The sequence below is a fragment of the Anas acuta genome, chromosome 3 (genome assembly GCF_963932015.1).
Source record: "Anas acuta chromosome 3, bAnaAcu1.1, whole genome shotgun sequence".
Taxonomy (NCBI): domain Eukaryota; kingdom Metazoa; phylum Chordata; class Aves; order Anseriformes; family Anatidae; genus Anas; species Anas acuta.
This window is the reverse complement of record NC_088981.1, coordinates 105123929-105143156: the sequence shown is the minus strand read 5'-3', so window position 1 is coordinate 105143156 and position 19228 is coordinate 105123929. Positions and strand designations below refer to the sequence as shown.

General features: G+C 37.0%; 1 long non-coding RNA gene across 1 annotated transcript in view; it reads right to left on the bottom strand.

The window, feature by feature from the left end:
- The window catches only part of LOC137854778 (uncharacterized), a 92714-nt gene extending 86332 nt beyond the window's left edge, over nucleotides 1–6382 (bottom strand). The window contains exons 1-2 of the long non-coding RNA XR_011095393.1: nucleotides 6040–6382; nucleotides 2669–2792 (exon numbers count right to left, since the gene is read on the bottom strand). This is a non-coding gene — a long non-coding RNA (uncharacterized lncRNA). The remainder of the gene's footprint in view (nucleotides 1–2668; nucleotides 2793–6039) is intronic.
- Between the last annotated feature and the right edge of the window lie 12846 nt (nucleotides 6383–19228).

Sequence of the window (19228 nt, the reverse complement as noted above, 5' to 3'; positions counted from 1 at the left end):
TAATCTGTCAAATCTTCATGAAACCTCCTTATGAAACTACCTTTAACTACCTTCAAGCTTTTGTAGCTTACCAGGACTTTTGTATTGTCTCTTTTTATATAAAATAGAATCATAGAATCATTCAGGTTCATCTAAGATTATCTAAGATCATCATAGATTATCATAGAACAGATGATCTAAGTTCAACCTTTAACTTAATGCTGAAGTTCACTGCTAAACCATGCTACTGCGTTCTACATCAACACGTTTATTGAAGACCTCCATGGATGGTGACTCAACCACTTCCGTGGGCAGACTGTACCAGTGTTGTACAACCCTTTCAGAGAAGAATTTTCTCCTAATATCCAACCTAAACCTCGCTTGGTGCAACTTGAGGCATTTCCCTTTGTCTTATTACTTGGTGCTTGGGAAATGTTTTGATCACATTCCATCTCACAGTCTATCCAGCTGTAAGTTTGATATAGAAATATCCAAAATTCCATGCATCTATATGCACTTACACATATCCTAAATATGATCCTTAATCTCACAACTAACGAAAATGTCATTGAGAAGCTGGAATATAAATTGGTTTTAGTGAAACAGACAGGAGTGTTTGCACAACTGTGAATTTTACTTTCTTCTCAGAAAATTTGAAATGTTGTGAAATAATGATAAGCATGTTTAGAATGACTGAAAAAAAATGTTTTTGCATAAAAAATACATTTCTTTATTGGAGAGGTTTCCTTGATATGACTGTCTTCAACAATCACCTTGTCAGATCCCTTCAAGTCTTGCCCATCCACTTTTGACTGAAACAGACTAAGAATGCTCAGGCTAGTTTAAATAAGACCTTTTGGAAGCAAGGGAAAGAGTCTGTAAGAATCTGGATAGAAACACGAGATCTTTGAGGAACATAAGGTCAAAAAAGCCCTGAGCATTATTTTGAGCTTTATTTTTGGCCCACTCATATGTCACATATCTTAAAACCACTACTTTTGTGAGAATTTAGTAAAAAAAAAAAAAAAAAAAAAAGCATTTGACAAAATGACTCATAATTCACTGTACTTCTGGAGCACCTTTGATTTTAGTCATAGCCTTTCTTTTATATACACCCTTTCCAATGAGTGACATGCAAGTACAAAGTCCCTTCTGCTTCCTGAATGATGAAGGACACCTGCTGCTGCCTGGATAAATCATTATATTCTTTAAAGGAAAGGCTATCTAGATGAAAACTAATGTTAAGAAAAGTAAAAGTGTGAATCAGTTGTGGAATCGTTGGGAAGATAAAGTGAGCAACAGATTTGGAGAGGATGAAAAGGCCTTGGGGAGAAGGCTTTTGCAATTTGATACGTATCTGGACAGTCCCTGAGGACATGGTGGGGAAGAACACAGAGAACTTAACGCTAGCCACTTCTCCCTTTTAAAATACTATGTTGTTCCATAGCCTTAGGTGGAAGGAAAACAATGCTCAGGGAACATGGACTAAAAAAAGTCCATTTCTCAGAATGTGTTCTTCAGAGTCTGATTTCCTTATAGAGAAATAAAATAAAGAACAAAGAACTCTACAGGAGAAAAACAATCTCCCATTCAAGCCAACCAGAAAAGCATTCTTCAGCAAGTGTGGCTCAATGTTTTGTTGTTTAAGTAGCAAGGAATGAAACTACTGAGCTGACAATCAAGACTAAATGTAGTTCAGTGTCATAGCAACAGAGGCTGGCACAACAGACACTACGAAAGCTGGAAGTCTCTGGAAGTGACAGACAAATCAAGGTCCTACTTATGTATTCAGCCATCAAACATAGAACTGCTGAGACAGTACAATGGGGAACCTTGGTACACGCAGACCTCTGCAGGCTACAAGGCTGACATATCTAACAATGACATAAGAACCTGTAGGCATAAAGCGTGAGATGGCTGGCATCCTTAACCTTCCCCTAACCTCTACACACTGTGTATATAACATGGCTTCCATAGAGGCAAGTTAAGAGATGGGCAGCATAAGCATTCACAGCGTAGTCTCATTGTGAGTCTTGCATATGAATGGTACTTTCCAGGGATGCTCGCTTTAACAATGTGAAGATTGCAGATGCCTTTCTACTCTTCTGTTCTTAAAATAAAATAGTAATGGGCAACAACAACAACAAAATCATTCCATGGACCTTGACATATTTGTTTGGATTTTCAACATCCCTTTTTCCGCATCTTCTAATTTTTCTGGGTTGTACATGCCATGCAAGTACACCACTGAAAGAAAATGACAAAACACACCTCAGGAGTATTACAGAACACTAACCATAAACATTGTTTTCTGTGAAAACAGAAGTGTATTTAAGTAGCAGGAGCAATGAACATGCTAAGGAGATATTTATAATGTAATCAGTTTTACCACATTTAAGTACTCTGGCATGAATTCCAGAAGCTATTATAATCATTAAGAATCATACCAGGAGGAACTTTCCTTGTATACAATTTAAATTTAGCCTGAGAATCAACAATAAAATGTGAATATTGTCCCTATTGTTCTTTCTGGGCAGCAAGCTATATCACATAATCACCCCATACCATGTGTGATGAGTAGGCTGTAGAACAGTAAAGCCCTGACCTATGCTTAGAGTAGAATTAGAAGTTCATTGTTACTTATTTCAAATCCAAAGAGCGGAGACGGTATGAAATAAATCACCAACACATGCCTGCCTGTACTTGAACAGAGCAGTTTCTTCTTAGAATCACTACAAACACAGACTAGTTCTAAAGCGAAGCAATCAACACCAGCAGCATTAAATCTTCTCTCTGTTGACCAGAAACAGGACCTGAGGGAACAACATGAAGCTGCATCAGGGGAAGTTCAGGTTGGATATTAGGAAAAGGTTCTTCACTGAGAGGGTGGCTGGGCACTTGAAAAAGCTCCCCAGGTAAATGGTCATGGCACTGAGCCTGCTGGAGCTCAAGAAGCATTTGGACAATGCTCTTAGATATATGTTGAGGGATTTTTGAAACAGCAAAGATCCCATGGCTTGCTGCAGCTGAGCAAACCAAGCTACCAGGACGCTATGAAAAGTTCCCACATTGCCCAGTTGTTATAAGTTAGACCACACAATTTACTGGTCTATTGAAATTATTTTATTAATCAAGTAAGCAGACACAAGCAAAACAGCGCTGGGCGGCCGGGGAGTCTCCGCTCCACCACGACACACAACTTCCCCTTTCCAGTGTTGCTGTTTTATAGCATTGAAGTTCCGGCTTGTCGAGACTTTTTGATCTGTCGAGACCTGTCGACTTGTCGGGACCTGTCGCCTTGTCGACTTGTCAAGACTTGTTCTGAGGCTGCGCAGTCTGTTGTTGGGGGTTGTTATTCTTCCTCCGGTGATCACACGTTGTGCTTGTGTTCAGGTGGGGGCAAAACAAGATGTCTTGCGGTGGATGGGTGGTATCTTACAGAATCTTTGTTTTAACAAGGATGTTTACCCAACCCCCCTTCCCCATTTGTCCCCATGTTACAATGCCGTGAGTTGTGAAACCTTATCTCCTCAGTAGATTCTTTAAATTCTCAAGGACAATGAACAAACCCCTACTAATTTATCACACCAGTTGAGGAATTTAGAAAAATATTGTTGCCAGCAGCTGGCTAAAAGGACGGGATCTACGTGACTGCTAATCACAAGGGGGTTGTTTTCTTGCAGGTGGGGTTGTGTACATGCAGTTGTTTGTCTGAGTGCTTTTGACCAATAATCTTGTGTGAGACACTATCCGCCCCTGTTAAGTTTACTATAAAAGTCAGGCTATTCGGGTAATAAAGGGTTGCATGATCTGACCATACTAGTGTCTGTCATGTTTTCGGCCATTCTTCCTCCAACATATATACACTGTGTGTGTGTGTGTGTGTGTGTGTGTCTGTGTGCGTGTGTGTGTCTGTGTGTGTGTCTGTGTCTGTGTGTGTGTGTGGCTCTGTGTGTGTGGCTCTGTGTGTGTGTATGTGGCTCTGTGTGGAGCTGGGAGCTGGACTCGATGATTCTTGTGGGTCCTTTCTAACTCAGGATATTCAATGATTCTATGAAATTATAAATAATTTGACCAAATATATATATATATACACACATACACAAACCTTAACAAGTGTTTATTATTGTTATTTATTTGTTCAGTTTTAGAGTATTACAACAAAATAATTCATATTTAGGTAATGCAAAGTTGCTGAGACTTCCCATGGTGCCTCTTTGATCTTTTACATTTCTGAAAACCCTAGATATTTAGCCTTCAGAAAAAAGTTATGTCAAATATTTCCTGCTTATAGGTGTGTATATAACTGTCAAAATCTTAATTTCACTTGTCTCCCAAAGAGATAGGCTTTATCAAAACACAGCATCTGAATACATCTTCAATAAAAAGATAGTTGAAAACAAGAGTTTTCCGGCTGGGAAAACAAACAAGCAAACAAACATTTTCTATGGGATTTCAAGTCAACAAATTCATTTCAAAGTTAAGAAATCTGCTTTCTTATAGTTCAGCAGGTCCTAATGCCCATATCACAGACTATCAAAAAGCTACACGCTATAATAAATCTCAAGTTATCCTCATGAAGCTACTATAAATAAATAAATAAATAAAACACATTCTATAAATAATTCTTAACTGGAGACATATCCAGGATGTCTGCCTAAGGAAAGATGAAGAAAAGTGACATTCAGTAGATATTTAATTCCAAGTAATTCTGTAAAATTATCTGGTTTTGGGTTTGAGGGCTGCCAAAAGTTGACCATGAAACAGCAATGCAAATTTGAAGCAAAGGAGATCAAAAGCACCCTGGGCTGTGTGAGGAGAAACAGTACCAGCAGGTCAAGGAAGGTCAAGGAATTCCCCTCAGTTCTGAATTTGTGATGCCATGTATGAAGTAATGGGACTGCTCATCAAAGAGAAAACAAGGGTCTTATCCATGGGGGAATTAGAAAAACAAGTTGATAGGGGGAGTAAGGAAGACAACACCAGGCTCTTTTCAGTGGTGCCCATTGCAAATATAAGAAGCAATGAGCTCAAATAGAAATACTGGAAATTCCATTTAATGATAATAATAATAAAATACTGTGAAGGTGGTCAAACATTGGAACAGGTTTCTCAAACGGATTGTGGAGTTCCCATCCCTGGTGATATTCAAAACTTGATTGTGCAACCTGATCTGGCTGACCCTATTTTGAGCAGGGGGTTAGACTAGAGAAGTCCCTAGAAGTCCCTACCATCCTCAACCATTCTGCAGTTCTCTAAAATTAAAGCACAGAAGACAGTGTCTTAAATAGTAGGGCCCTGGGTTAGAATGCTATGGGCAATACATATTGGGCAATAATGTCTATAAGTATCTAATTGTAATGAATTATTTATTTTTTCACACAGATTTGTTGTAAATAGAGTTCTTCCATAATGTTCAGGATTTATCTGTTTTCCTTGAATATCCTTCACATATTAGTGCATGCTACTTCAGTCTTGAATAGTACTCTCTTCAGCCATAAAACTGGACATAGATATCACAGCAATACCGTATAACTCTGTTTCAACAGGTTTGATTATGATCATCTGATGCTACCCTGTGTGGGCTCTGTAATGACAAATAAGTTTTAACAGGTCAGGGTAAAGACCAAAAGTAAACTGCTTGCCATTGTGCCTGCCACAGTATCAGTTTTCAAAAACATCAGTGGAAAGGCTGTGACAAGGAAGAACAACTTTCACTGTATTCTGAAAATTTAAAATTAATAATATATCTGCAGGCCTCATCACTTTTCTAGTACTGCTGGCCCTTACTTAAACAAGCATGCAGAAGTAACAGACAGCAGTCTGATGAGCATTTTCCTTTTTTTTTTTTTAACCCTGAAATCAATGGGTGTTTACTTCTCTTCTATATTGATATCAGATCAGGCATTTCCCTCATACCTTTAGCAGCAGAGAATAAAACCACACAGTGTCTCTGTATTTCTTAGCACACACACATTCAATGCAGGGGCAAGAATTTTCTTGCAGAATAGCACTAGTGTATGATCTCTGAAAAGAGACTTTTGCCCAACAGAGACCTACCTGAGAGGAGTGAGCAAGCCAGGTTAATGATATTCCTCCCACACAGCTGTGTCCATTGTGTGAAGCAGCACTCTTGACCATCTCTGTTGAAAGGTGCATGTTGCTTGTCCTGTGCTAACCTTGCAATGTCCACCAGTTCAAGCAGGAAGTGTACATGAAGCTGCACTCATACCAGAGAAGAAAATAACTATATAAATTCCTTGAAAGATATTTGTAAAACTGGAGAATAACAAAAATAAACAGGATTTTTTACTCAAAGCTTATGCTCAGAAAGCATTTCTTTCTTTAAATAAGTTAATGCTGAACTTCAGAGTAGTGTTTTCTTACTGCCACATATCTGAGTTCTGTGTCACCCCACAGATTTTGTCAGAGAGCTGATTTACTGCCAGAGTATGAATCCAGTAATCCAGAGAGTACCAGGATAATTTACTGTTACCTAAGTCTGTTCCAAAATGCGATTCCATGTACAATATCTTATGAAGTGTCTATTTATACTGTATGTATAAAGTAAAAAGTAAAAAGGAAGTATGTATACTTCCTTTTGTAAAGCAGGGAGAGGGAGGATAGATAAAACTGATGATTAGAGTGGTTAACCCCAAAATACATTTTGAGATCTTGATTAGAAAAAATACCAGAATGATACATCAGAGTAACATGTAATGTGACTAGTTGCAGTAGGGTCATATTTCAGCTAAAAAAGTTATAGGCCATATCCCCTCATGTTCAAGCTGCTTATCTAATAATGTCATTTAATAATATGTTCTTAAAAGAACATAGAGATTTCAGTAGCATCATTACACATGATATGTCTGTGTACAAAGAAAGAAAATGTAGTGCTGAAATATTTTTTTATTCATGCTGGCAAAGCTGTCAAGGTATAGCTTTGGGGTCATAAAAACAAATGCTACTAATGCCAGAATAACTTGTGTGTCTCAGATTGTGATATCCACTTAGGAAACAAAGAGCTGCAGTAGTTTGCTGTGCCAGTTCATAGGATAGGGGCTGTATCCAGTGTACCAGAGGAAACTGGTGAAGTACATCAACCTTTTCAGTAAACTGTCTACATAGTCCAGCTGTTCCATATTTTATTTCTAAGAGATACCATAATTATCTTCATTATTATAATATTTGCATTCTTCTATTCTGGCTCCACAGATGAGTTGAGGCACAGCAGAGAGCTTGCTGAGCCTGTGACACAAGCTTTTACTACAAATCACCATTTGCTCAAAAGGGCTGAATGGATGGAGTTGTGTAAATAAGAATTTCCAGTCTCCTGCTGTTCACACCAGGTTGTGCTGATGTGTTTCTAGGAGCAAGCTGATTCCCTCCTGCTGCTCATAAAAAAATCTTTCCCAGAACAGTTTGGAAAATTTTCTTGTAAAAAGTGAAGTGCTACAGACAATGTGTTTAGGAAGTGTTAATAGATAGTGCAGCGGAGGGTTTGGTTGGCTTCTGCCCCCCGAAAACAGCATTGGATACACCACTGATGGCTGGCTAATGTTGCATTTGTTAGCTACCTTTGGAGGAGCTAGAGTATTACTAGACTTCAATATTTATGATTGCCAGTTTCTGTTTCTGTTAGTTTATGATAAGACCTGAGCCAATGTTCTTTCTATATAATACATTTTAGGTAATGTATACATGAAACAGTTGTAAACTGTCTCATATTCGTTATGCATTAGGAGTGAGCAATACAAATATACCATATATAGGGTTATTTTTCAAAGATGCGTAACTTTCAAAATACCTGTAAATATGCTGTCTATATCTTCAGATTTCTGAATTCCATGTCAGCTTAACATAATTTAAAAGAGAGAATAAGATAAACCATAATCATGGAAATAACATCCATATACTAATTACAAAATTGATTCTCTGTTGATCTTTGAGAGTTTTTATCTTGATGTAATGTCTTAATTTTATTCACCGTTTCTTTAGAAAAAAAGAGAAACTGCATTGCTGTCTTTATTGATGACATCTATTAATAACCATCTAATATTCACCATTCAGCTCTCCAAAGACATCAATGTCACAAATCATATCTGCCACTGGGATGCAATCATCTCTGCCGTGACACTCCTCAGTAACCTACAGTCATGCTGCATTGTGAAGGAATGCCTCATTTAACTCAAAACATAGGGAAGTTTAAAACGTCAACTGAAAGTCAGAGCTGAGCACTATCTGTCCAAAACTGAATGACAAAGAAGGAACTCTGATGAAAATAATCCCCTAAAGTAAATCCTGTCACTTTTGATCCAGATTGGCTCAATGGAACGATTTACAATATGACTTTACAGACAACCATATAGACACGGTGGCGGGGACACTAAATTGAAGAATAAAGACAGAAAAAGTGGCATATGAAAGGAGGGCAAGAATTTTCTAAGTGGCTTTTCCACTGACTATGGTGTTTTCTATGATGACAGCCAAGTCTGTGCTCATATCCATCAGTGTTTTACAGGCCTGGTAGTTCTTAATGTTCTTAATCTCTGAGAGATGGGTATGCACACCAGGAGTGTATATTCTCGGATTATAGAAAGCTATAATCTTATGCCACATTCATTTAAATATTTCCGGGCCTCTGCTGTTCTCTCAGATCAAGACATTGTGTAAATGTGATTTAAAGGCTATTACTATACTAGAAAACAATATTTTCTGGGGAGCACTTTTAGCCCTCAGGCAAGATGACATAGTGCAGCTTTCATCCACACAGTTAAACTCTCTTTGCATCCATACTGTACTTTGGGGCAGTTCTGTGGCTAATGATAATTCCCTATGCTTGGGAATTTTCTAGGGAGTGCTTTATAACTTAGACAAAACCAGTTCTAGAGGATGTGTTAACAATTTATCAGCTACAATAATTATAAAAAAAATGCCTGAATTGATGCTCTGACTGTTTACTTTAAAAGTGTAGCCCTCTGGTTTGGTCTTCCATATCAAGATGAAATTCTTTTAGTGTCAGTGAACTTCACTAAAGTGATCATTCTCCATTCAATTCCACATCAGCATAGATTCATAGGACAGTGACAAAGCTCACCATGAAACTTTAATTCACTGCTGCTCTTACCTTCCCTTTCTCTATAAAACAGCCCCAGCAGAGCATATAAAAACAAGTTTCAGGAACCAGGAACCAGGAGCTGGAGTTCTTTTATGCTCAGTGGAGGAAATGGGAGCTCCAGCACCTCTTGCATTGCAGGTAGAAGAAAAGTCTTAAGGCAACTGTGGCTAGTAGATGTTATTCACTGAACACAGCTTCACAGATCCTTTTCCAAAATATTTCCTAGAAGGATAAGATACTTGATTTTGTTTCCCTTTGATCTTTGTTTCCCTAAGAAACTCTGAATTCCCTAACACTAAAGCACCTATTTTACTGAATGGAGGGAAAAAAGATAAATTAATATAAAGCTGTGTCTTTATTTAGTTTTAGTCAGTTATCTGGATTTTCAGAAACAATTCTTCTAAATGATTCCTCATGATATTAGGTGATCTAATACCCAGATCTCTGAAGCAGAATTTAGCATAGACATTAGTTACTTATGATAGCTGAGTGTTCATCCAACTCACAGTTCATTGCTTCAACATTTTCTTCTGGATGGTTAGGTTTAGATGGATTTGAGTAGCAAATTTAGATATAAATTTTTAAAACCTTCTTTACTGAGCATACAAGGAAGAATTGTTTACTCTTTCATTAAGTTTTGTAGGCTTGATCCCATTTAGAGGTTTCTCATAAAAATGATAAATCACTTTTTTTTTTTTTTTTTTTCACAGAAAAGCAACTCTTCCTAAATTTCAATTTCCTCTTCTGAGAAAGAAGGTGTTAGGCCTTCTTCAAAAAACATTTTCAATATTTTTTTTTAGTATATGGAAACAATATTTCTCTATGTCCCTTTCTTAGGAAATGCATGAATTGATTTGTTTGAAGCAAGCAAGTAGGAAATCAACCTTGTGCAGTCATTCGGCAAGTACATTTTTAGTCCCTATGGTTATACTTTGTCAAAATTAAAAGCCATTGAAAACAAAGTGTTATGATAGAAAACGTCAGTCAACCTTAACATCTCTGCCTATACTATAAAAGTTTGAAAAAAAAAAAAGGGCAAAAGAAAGAAAAATGAGTTTTTAAAAATAATGTCAACTTACACGTTTGAGAAATGTTTTGAAATTCACACAGGATCTGTTTAGCCTCTGGGCAAAAACTAATACTAGGAAAAAAATTACTCTTTCATCTCTGTAACACTGTACTAATTTTTTAGCAAAAGGTTGGACTAATAGAAATGGATGGCTCTCAATGGGATGTGCAGTGTGCTATTGAGCCTCCCATTTTTCAAAAGGGGGGTTAAAAAGCAGTAGAGATAACATGATGATGTCAAGATGTCTTACTTTGGTGGCTAAAACAATATCTAGTGTTTCTGTAACATTTTTCCTATTCTACTCACTACTTCATACAAATAATAGCCTAGTGAACAATATTCACAACAACTGGTATGTAGCAGCCATGAAACTTGATATATATATTAGAGTGGTAAAGAAACCCTTCAGATGGTGCAAAACAATATAATACAATTTTGGACTTTATATACTATTATCCTCCAAATTAACTTCTTGGCAGATCAGTAGTCTTCAGTTTCTGAAATTCTTAATCTGGATTGATGGCATGAAATTAAAAAAAAAAAAGTAAATGTTTTTGGAGGTTGAAGTTTGTCACTTATTGTTAGCTGAAGTTCTTAGAGAATATCAACTTTGCTTAGGAAATTGAATTAAAGAACAAGGGACTAAATATGTATGCTTTGGCCAAGAGACTTCCTCAGTTATATGCATATGCCATGAATAGAGAGGAACTATTTTATGCAATCTGGGAAAGTCCAGTAACAGCAAACAGAGGTCTGAAGACAGGGAAGAAAAAAAAAAAAAAAGGAAAAAAAAAAAGAGACAATTTTAGAAGATAAGAAACTGTAATATCTACTAAGTTATGAATCAGAAGTAGAGGGCAATCCTATCAATGGTTCCTTTATTCATAAACTGAATAAAATGATGTAAATTTTCCTGTACATGAAAGATCCACACTGTATGTTTCTGTTTGGATTTTAGAAGGGCTCAAAACAATTCAAATACCCATGTATACTAACTGCACCTAAATGTGTATTTCACTTCATTGATTCTCCCAAAATGGTGAGCGTAACTGAAACAAAAGGGACTTAGATCAGCTGTTTCAGGGGTGTGCAAGGAGTAGATTGCCAGTGCAGCAGCTAGCAAGATCATTGTTTATTTTTTTTTTTCTTTTATTATATTAAAGTAGGCTAGACCTACTATCTGATAGGAAAGGTTTAGGCATTGTTGATTCTGTCTGGATGCAGATGATCAATTGATCAATGACCTCCAAGCACAATTTATATTTAGGTGCCTGTATAATTCATAATAATAGCTGTATTAAGAGAATAGAGATGTGACAACTTGCACCTTTTACTTCATTTCATTGTGTTCATTGGATAGATGAGCCATGAGAGTGACAGGAGAGGAATATGGTATGTGGTGAAAGGCAAGCTGGAATTTATGTCTGTGCTGGCAAAGTAAAGCACTAGGTAACACCACAGAAGAAAAGAAGCAGCAGATAGTAATGAATATGACAGTAGATAGCAATGAAACACTGGGTAAACAAAGGAAAAAAAAAAAAAAAAGAAGTAAAATTAGGTCATATCATTTTGAAACAAATAAACAAACAAAAAAAAGTGTTCTGGGATTTCTAATGCCCTAAACTCTAAGGTATGAAGAGTCATCATATTAATCTAATGAAACTGAGAAACTGCATGGTCAATTTGCTGGGGTAAACATCAGTGCAGATTTGTAAGCAGAAATCATGACTGACTGCTCAAGGACATCAAAACCAACACATATCTCCTTTCCAGCTTATGAATTTACACAATTGTGAACATGCGAGGTGAAAAATGAAATGAAAAAAGGCATCTTTTAATATGTAATATGTTCCCCCTCTCTGTGAAGTAGAATTCTGAGAGCGATTAGATTAAAAAAGAAATAAAATCAAAACATAGTGAAGTAAGCATAACAGCAGTCCTGCATTATAATTGCCTTTCAGTCATTTATCACTCAAAATATATTTGTACATCTCTGTTGCACTATTACACATCAGTTTAGTTGCTGCAGAAAGTTCATAATTACTGGGGGAAAAAACAGAAGAAAATGTAAACAAGTGAAAAAATTTAAAAAGCCTCATTTATTCCTGTTCAGTACATACCAAATAATAATAAATACATATATATATACAAAGATAACAAGAAATCAGGAAAGTCATAATCTTATTATAATCATTGTATCACAGATATCCCTCAACATCAGGACAACAGGAGGCATAAGGGATTTCATATCACCCAGAAAAATCACCTAAGAATTTCTGTCATCATACATGTATATCAATAGCCTACAGAGTTCCTAACCTGGTCTTCACATAATAAAGCAGCTACAAGCCACATAAATAAAAAGATCTGCCCCCTGCTATCTATTCCTCACTCACACACTGATTTATAACGTGATCCTGAACAGAAAACTATGTGAAGTGCATGACACTATTTGCACTATTCTCAAACATAGTTTATCACAAACAAAACCCATCTGATACTTTCCCCATACCCATTTGCCCAAGGCTCTGTAGACATACCAGCTTGGATTATGACTGCATGGTGCAATTTTGTGGAAAGTGCTATGCTAATAGGACTACAAATAAACATCACATTTAGAAAACAAAAACCTTTGAGTTAGGTAGCTCTTACCTTCACAGACTCTCAAAATAAATTATAATAATAAACCTACTCTCATTTTCCTTTGAAATACAGAACACATCCAGGATTGGTAAATTTGATTTTAGTTTCTTACTGGAAAATGCAGAGTTGTTTGTGGAAACAGAAGTACTCATACAATAACAAGTTTGGTTTTACCCTGCTGGGCAGCTGAGCTCCACCACAAATGCTCTCTCACTCCACCCCCTCAAATGGAAAGTGGGAGAAAATACAATGAAAAGGGCTCAAGGGTTGAGATAAGAACAGGGAGATCACTCAGCAATTATTGTCACAGACAAAACAGACTCAGCATAGGGAGATTAGAAAAAAAAATATTACCTATTACTAACAGCTAGAGGAGCGAGAAACAAAGAAAAACTAAAAACACCTCCCCTGCCCCCCCCCATCCACCCTCTTCCAATTCCGCCCCCCCAGGCAGCGTAGGGGAATGGGGAGTGGGGGCTGTGGCTAGTCCCTAACATTTTGTCCCTGCTGCACCTTCATGGTCACTCTCTGCCCCTGCTCCATGTGGGGTCCCTCCCACGGGATAACAGCCTTCACGAACTGATCCTGAGGGGACTGCCCACAGGCAGCAGCTCTTCAAGAACTGCTCCCACATGGCTCCGTACCAGAGGGTCCATCCATCCCCCAGGAGCAAACTGCTCCAGCACAGGTCGCCCACGGGCGGCAGCTCCCCTCAGGCCCCATGCTTCTGCGTGGGCTCCTCTCCATGGGCTGCAGCTCTTGCCTGGGGCCTGCTCCTGTGGGGGCTCCTCCATGGGCTGCAGCGTGGAGATATGCAGATCCCATCTGTGGCACACATCCTGTAACCATATGTTGGTTTGCCTGATTTGACTGTTGCTTTCAATCCCCTTCCCTTTGACCAGAAGGACTGATGAAAAAATTACCTTCACTTCTGGGTCCTTTGCTGCTGCTCCCAGGGCTCTGTACTCCTTCATACTCCTCAGTCTGCTCCTGGCTGTATCACTAGTGCCCACGTGAAACAACAGCAGTGGATAACAGTTGTTAAACTGTATGAGGCATGGCAGTTTCTGGGTGACATCCTCAATATAAGCCTCTTGTAAGCTGCAGACTTCTCTGAAGAGAGGATCAGGTTGGCAAATAAGTGCCTCTGTACCTCTCAGAAGAGAGTCTTCTGCTGCTATAACCCGTTGCCTTTTCTTAGTTGTACTGGTTGTTACTCAGAGAGCTGATCAAATCTGTCTTACTCAGCTCCCCACTCTGCAATGTGTCTTTCCTTTTCATTCAGCAGAGGGGGTGAATTTCTACTTTTTGGCTAGATATCTTAAGGAAAACAATAACAACAAAAGCTGCTTATTAGGGAAGTTTTCTTTCATATATGGTAGATTTGGGGAAAATATTTGCACTTTTTATTTAAAATGGCTATTTTTTTAGAATGTTGCTTTCATTTACCTAACTAGGCATTCAACAATCTCATTTGTCCATGTTTTAAATATTAAGGCACTTCCACACAACTGAAAGTGACTTTTAAGAACTTATCAGCCTTTGCATAGATGATACTGCTTCTCAAATGCAAATTTTTATCTTTTCAACTGAAATGCTATAATTAATCATAGTTTCTTAAAATATGCTAATGTGAGTCATTTTCAACCATGTAAATTGAACATGGTGCAATATTTTCCATACTGTAAATATTATTTTTGTAACAACAGTAATTGACATTTGAAATCAGAAACTACATCATTTTTGGTATTTTCCCAATAAAAGGAGTCCTGCTGTTAATGCAATATTAAAAGATGAAAGCTTCACATTTATCTGAACCCAAGAGATTCAGATGAAGTAGGTGAATCAGTTTTGTTTTTTGATTATAATAATACATTTTGGTAGTCCTTTATAACACTAATCAATGATTCACCTCTTTCCCATTTCATCTGAATGTTTAAAATGCATTTTTTTTTCTAATTTTCCAGGCTTTCAAGTTTGCATTTAATTATAAATTGAAAACTGATCAAAGAGAATGAAAAAATCCCAAAGCCTCCAATAACAAAACAGATTTTTGTGTATTTTTTTTTTTTTTTTTTAATAATTTGCTCTGAGCCATGGCCTGGTATTCATTTTAAACCTTTTTGGATAATTTGGATAATAAACAGATCTTTTTTTTTTTTTTTTTTTTTTTTTTAAATGCTGAAAGACTGATAGATTCAAGATTAATGGTTACTTGTCCAAAAATTGTTTGCTCATCAATATCCTTTTCTCTAGAAAAACTGAATAATGAAACCTCACAGAAGTATTTATAAATCCTCTAAACCATAGCTGCAACAAATGGGATCATGGAATTTTCTTTAGGACAGCGTAACAAAGTCACATGGTAATCCCACTGAAACCAAATGAGAATCTGCTAAATAGCAGGGGCTTGATTCAGTTTTTGAACCAGGTGTCCAGCGCTGTTTGACATATGGATGGATGTGCCTTCTGATGTTCTGCTGTTATTGGAAAGATCAGTTCTCAAGTATCTGCCAGACCCATATGGGTTATTTGGGGATCTGGTGATATTGCAAAGGGTTCACTGAATTGAGTAATAGGTGTCCACATGCAAATGTTTACAAAACTGGCAGATGTTTCAGGCTCCGTAGTGAACAACATAAATCTAAAAGCTTGAACTCAGTTTAAAGTCAACATTTAAGATACAGCTAATTGTCCTTCCATAGACATCTAGTACCATTTAAGGTGCACCACCAAAATCTTACGTAAGGCTTTTATCTGATGATCCAGAAGTATTCAGGCTTCCTATGGCACTTATATCTTACATACTAGGTCCATGAAAACTTCTTTACACACAAAGGCAAGATGCATCTGTTACTTAAATTACAATAGATGTTAATGAGCAACTGAAGAAATACCCTACATTTTATTCAATATATTTATCAATATTATTTTTCTTAAATTGAAATTCAACTCTACCACATAGATACAGTCCAATTTCAACTGAGAGATGAGGGTCAGATTCAACTCCTCTGCTTCTTAAATTAATCTCTTTTCTCTTTTTTTCCCCTTTGTTGTCCTGCTACGTGTTTCACACCTTCATCCCTCAGCCTTCCATCTCTGTTTTCCCAAGCTTGAAATCCCGTTTTACTCAGAGTACATTACTGTGGTATAACGTGTAGAAATAAATTCTCTAAATTCTCTACAGTACCTGTACTGTGAGAGCCCTGTACTTCCTAAGCCATTTTCATATTTCCATATATTCTTAATAAAGTATTTTCCTGGTCTACAAATTCTGTTTAACTGACACGAATTGAATATTAAGTTGTAGTTGGTTTTATTCAGGTGGGCAGCTGAGATCCACCACAACTGATCTCTCACTCCCCCTCCTTAAAGGGAAAGGGGGAGAAAATATGGTGAAAAGTGCTCCAGAGTTGAGATAAGGACATGGAGATCACTCAACAATTATAGTGACAGGCAAAAACCAGTCAGCATAGGGAGATTAGTAAAATTTATTGCGTATCATTAACAAGCTAGAGAAGTGAGAAATAAACAAAACAAAACAAAACAAACAAAAAAAACAAGCTGAAAACAGCTTCTCCTCATCCATTCTCTTCTACCTCCTCCCCCCGAGTGGGGAACTGGTGGAAAACTAAGATGTTAAGAGTGGTGTGAATGCAGAAAAAACAATCTAAGATAATGTTATTTTGAATAAGAAACCATGAGTTCGTTCATTTTGAGCTAAGCTTCTTAACAACTTGGAGTGGTTTTAGCTAATTAGTTCTCTTTGATATCATGCCTGTGTATGGCTGTGGCTAGTACATTGTGTTTGATTTAGAGGAGAGATGAAATCTCTGTGATTGACAGACAAGGTGCTAGAGTTCAAAGACCAGGGGATACAATTTTCCTGTTCTATGCCAAAATTGCATATTGTTGGCAGAGTAAATTTTTCATGCATGATGAGAATCAGAAAACTAACAAACCAATAGAAACTACAATTATCCTATTAAATAATTTTTAATAATAGATCACTGAAGTGCATCAAAAGTATTTTGAGCATCTTGTCAGTTCCAAACCCAAATAATACTGCTTTAATTAATGTAAATGAATGTGAAATCAATTGTATATCTTATCATATACAGGGTGAGACTAACAGAAAGCTATAATGGAAAATAGGGCACTTTAGAAAGAGAACATTGACAATTTATTAATGATCTCATTTTATTCTTTCGTCTCTTTCAACTCAAAGTTACACTACTGTGAGACTTAAAAAACATTTTTACTTAATGGTGTCTACAATAAGTCGGTACTTTAATTATTTGGTCTTTTAGTCTACATAAGACTGGATTTTTCTATGAATTAAAAAGAAACTTTTTGATACTTTAAAAACATATAGAAATAAAGTTAATACTTAAAAAACATATAGACATATAACAAGATACTTATTCAGTATGACAGTATATATGATCACTGAACTTAAATTAAGGGCATCATTGTGGAAGAGGTTCAAGATAAAACATCAGAACACCTCAAAGTGCCTAGGACATAATGTCTGATATATGAATATATATGAATATTAACCAGAAATACACTGTCTTTCACATTTAGACACAGTTTGTTTTACTGACTATAAAATAATAAAATAAAATAAAATAAAATAAAATAAAATAAAATAAAATAAAATAAAATAAATATTGTAACTATACCATAGAAAAAAAAATAAATATAAACAATATTATATTATTATTCACATTATTATTAACATTGTATTAATAGCAGTATTAGTCATATAAATATAAAATAGATAAAATAAAATATAGAAAAATACATAAAGTAAAAACCTAAATCAGCTGACACAGATGTGGTGGTTTTAGTCGGGTGGGCAGCCAAGCTCCACCACAACCGCTTTTTCACTCCCCCTCTCCTCAGAGAGGAAGGGGGAGAAAATACAACACAAAGAGCTTGAGGTTTGAGAGGAGAATGGTTTAATTAAAGGGAAAGGGACTGGGGAGAAAAAAGAAGCAAAAGAAACAGTAAGGCCGTGTGGAAACACAGAGGGAAGGAAAAAAAATATTATTCTCTGCTTCCCATCAATGAGCGATGTTTGGCCATGTCCTGGGAAGCAGGGCCTCAAAACGTGTAGTGGTTGTTCAGGAGGACAGCCCCCTCCCCCACAAAAGCCCCCCTTTTTATTGCTGAGTGTGACATCAGGTGTTATGGAATATATGGTTGGTTTAGGTCAGCTGCCCTGGTGATGTCCCCTCCCCATCACTTGCTCACCCCCAGCCTTAGGGGCTTGGAAGGTGTCCTGGTGCTGTGCCAGCACTATGCAGCAATAGACACAACATGGAGTGATATCAGTGCTTTTCCAGCTACAAGTGTAGAGCACAGCACTGTGTGGGCTGCTGCAGGAAAAAGTGACTCCTTCCTAGACAGACCCAATACACACAGAAGATTTTGAAGGCATAAAATTGTATCATTTAGGCAAACAGGATTTTAAATTCTTAGGAAGCAGTAAAAGCAGACTGACAAATTTTCTGATGTCATAGTCTATGACACAAAAATGCTTTTGGCTAAATTTTATGTTTTCTTTCTATGATAAAAATAGAATGGTATTCTGGTTGAATTACGAGTGCTGGATCATGTTGGACATGTTAGAATACAGGGTGTTGGAATACAGAGCTGTGTTTATATAAATACAGGTACATTTAAAAAAATGTACCTGAGGAAATAATGAGACATGATGCCCATGACAGTACTTTGAAGAAGACTAGCATGACCAAGTAGCTGAGATGAGGCTACTTGATCAGCAGGATTTAGATAACTGAAACTAAAGAAGTGATTTATAAAACCCTTTTCTCCACTGCTGAACACATTGAAGTACCTAATACAATTTGAATCATGCCCAGAACCACCATTGTACTGGATAGACTGAACATGTAAGCACCTATCTGTTTCGGTTGTTTGGGCTATTGTATCCAAGTGTCCTTCTGACCAAGTCTGTGAACATTCCTGTACCACAGTTTTACAATGTGATGTTTTTAAGCAGTCAGTGGAAAAGAAACTAGATTCTCGGGACTCTTTTACTGGTGGGTTTAAACACTAAGCAATAGCATCAAGTTCCTCCACATTTGCTCTTATTCTCATGTCATTCTTGCATTCTTTAGTGCGTGACAACCAAGATCACTTTCCTTGAATATTTTGTTTCCCCTTAGGGCATTCTCTCCAAAATTGGGAGCAACAGGTTCAGACTGAATAGTGCTGTGAATTGCCCACAGCTTATCCCAGTCTCAGTTTTCTTCAGGTTTAGATTTAAATCTCTGGAGCTTAGCTGTGTTTACTTCACTGACAGGAATAACCTCATAGATACGCAAAGTATTACTCTCAGATAACCCACTGGCATGCCAAAAAGGCAGAAATACACTTGTATGCAATATACG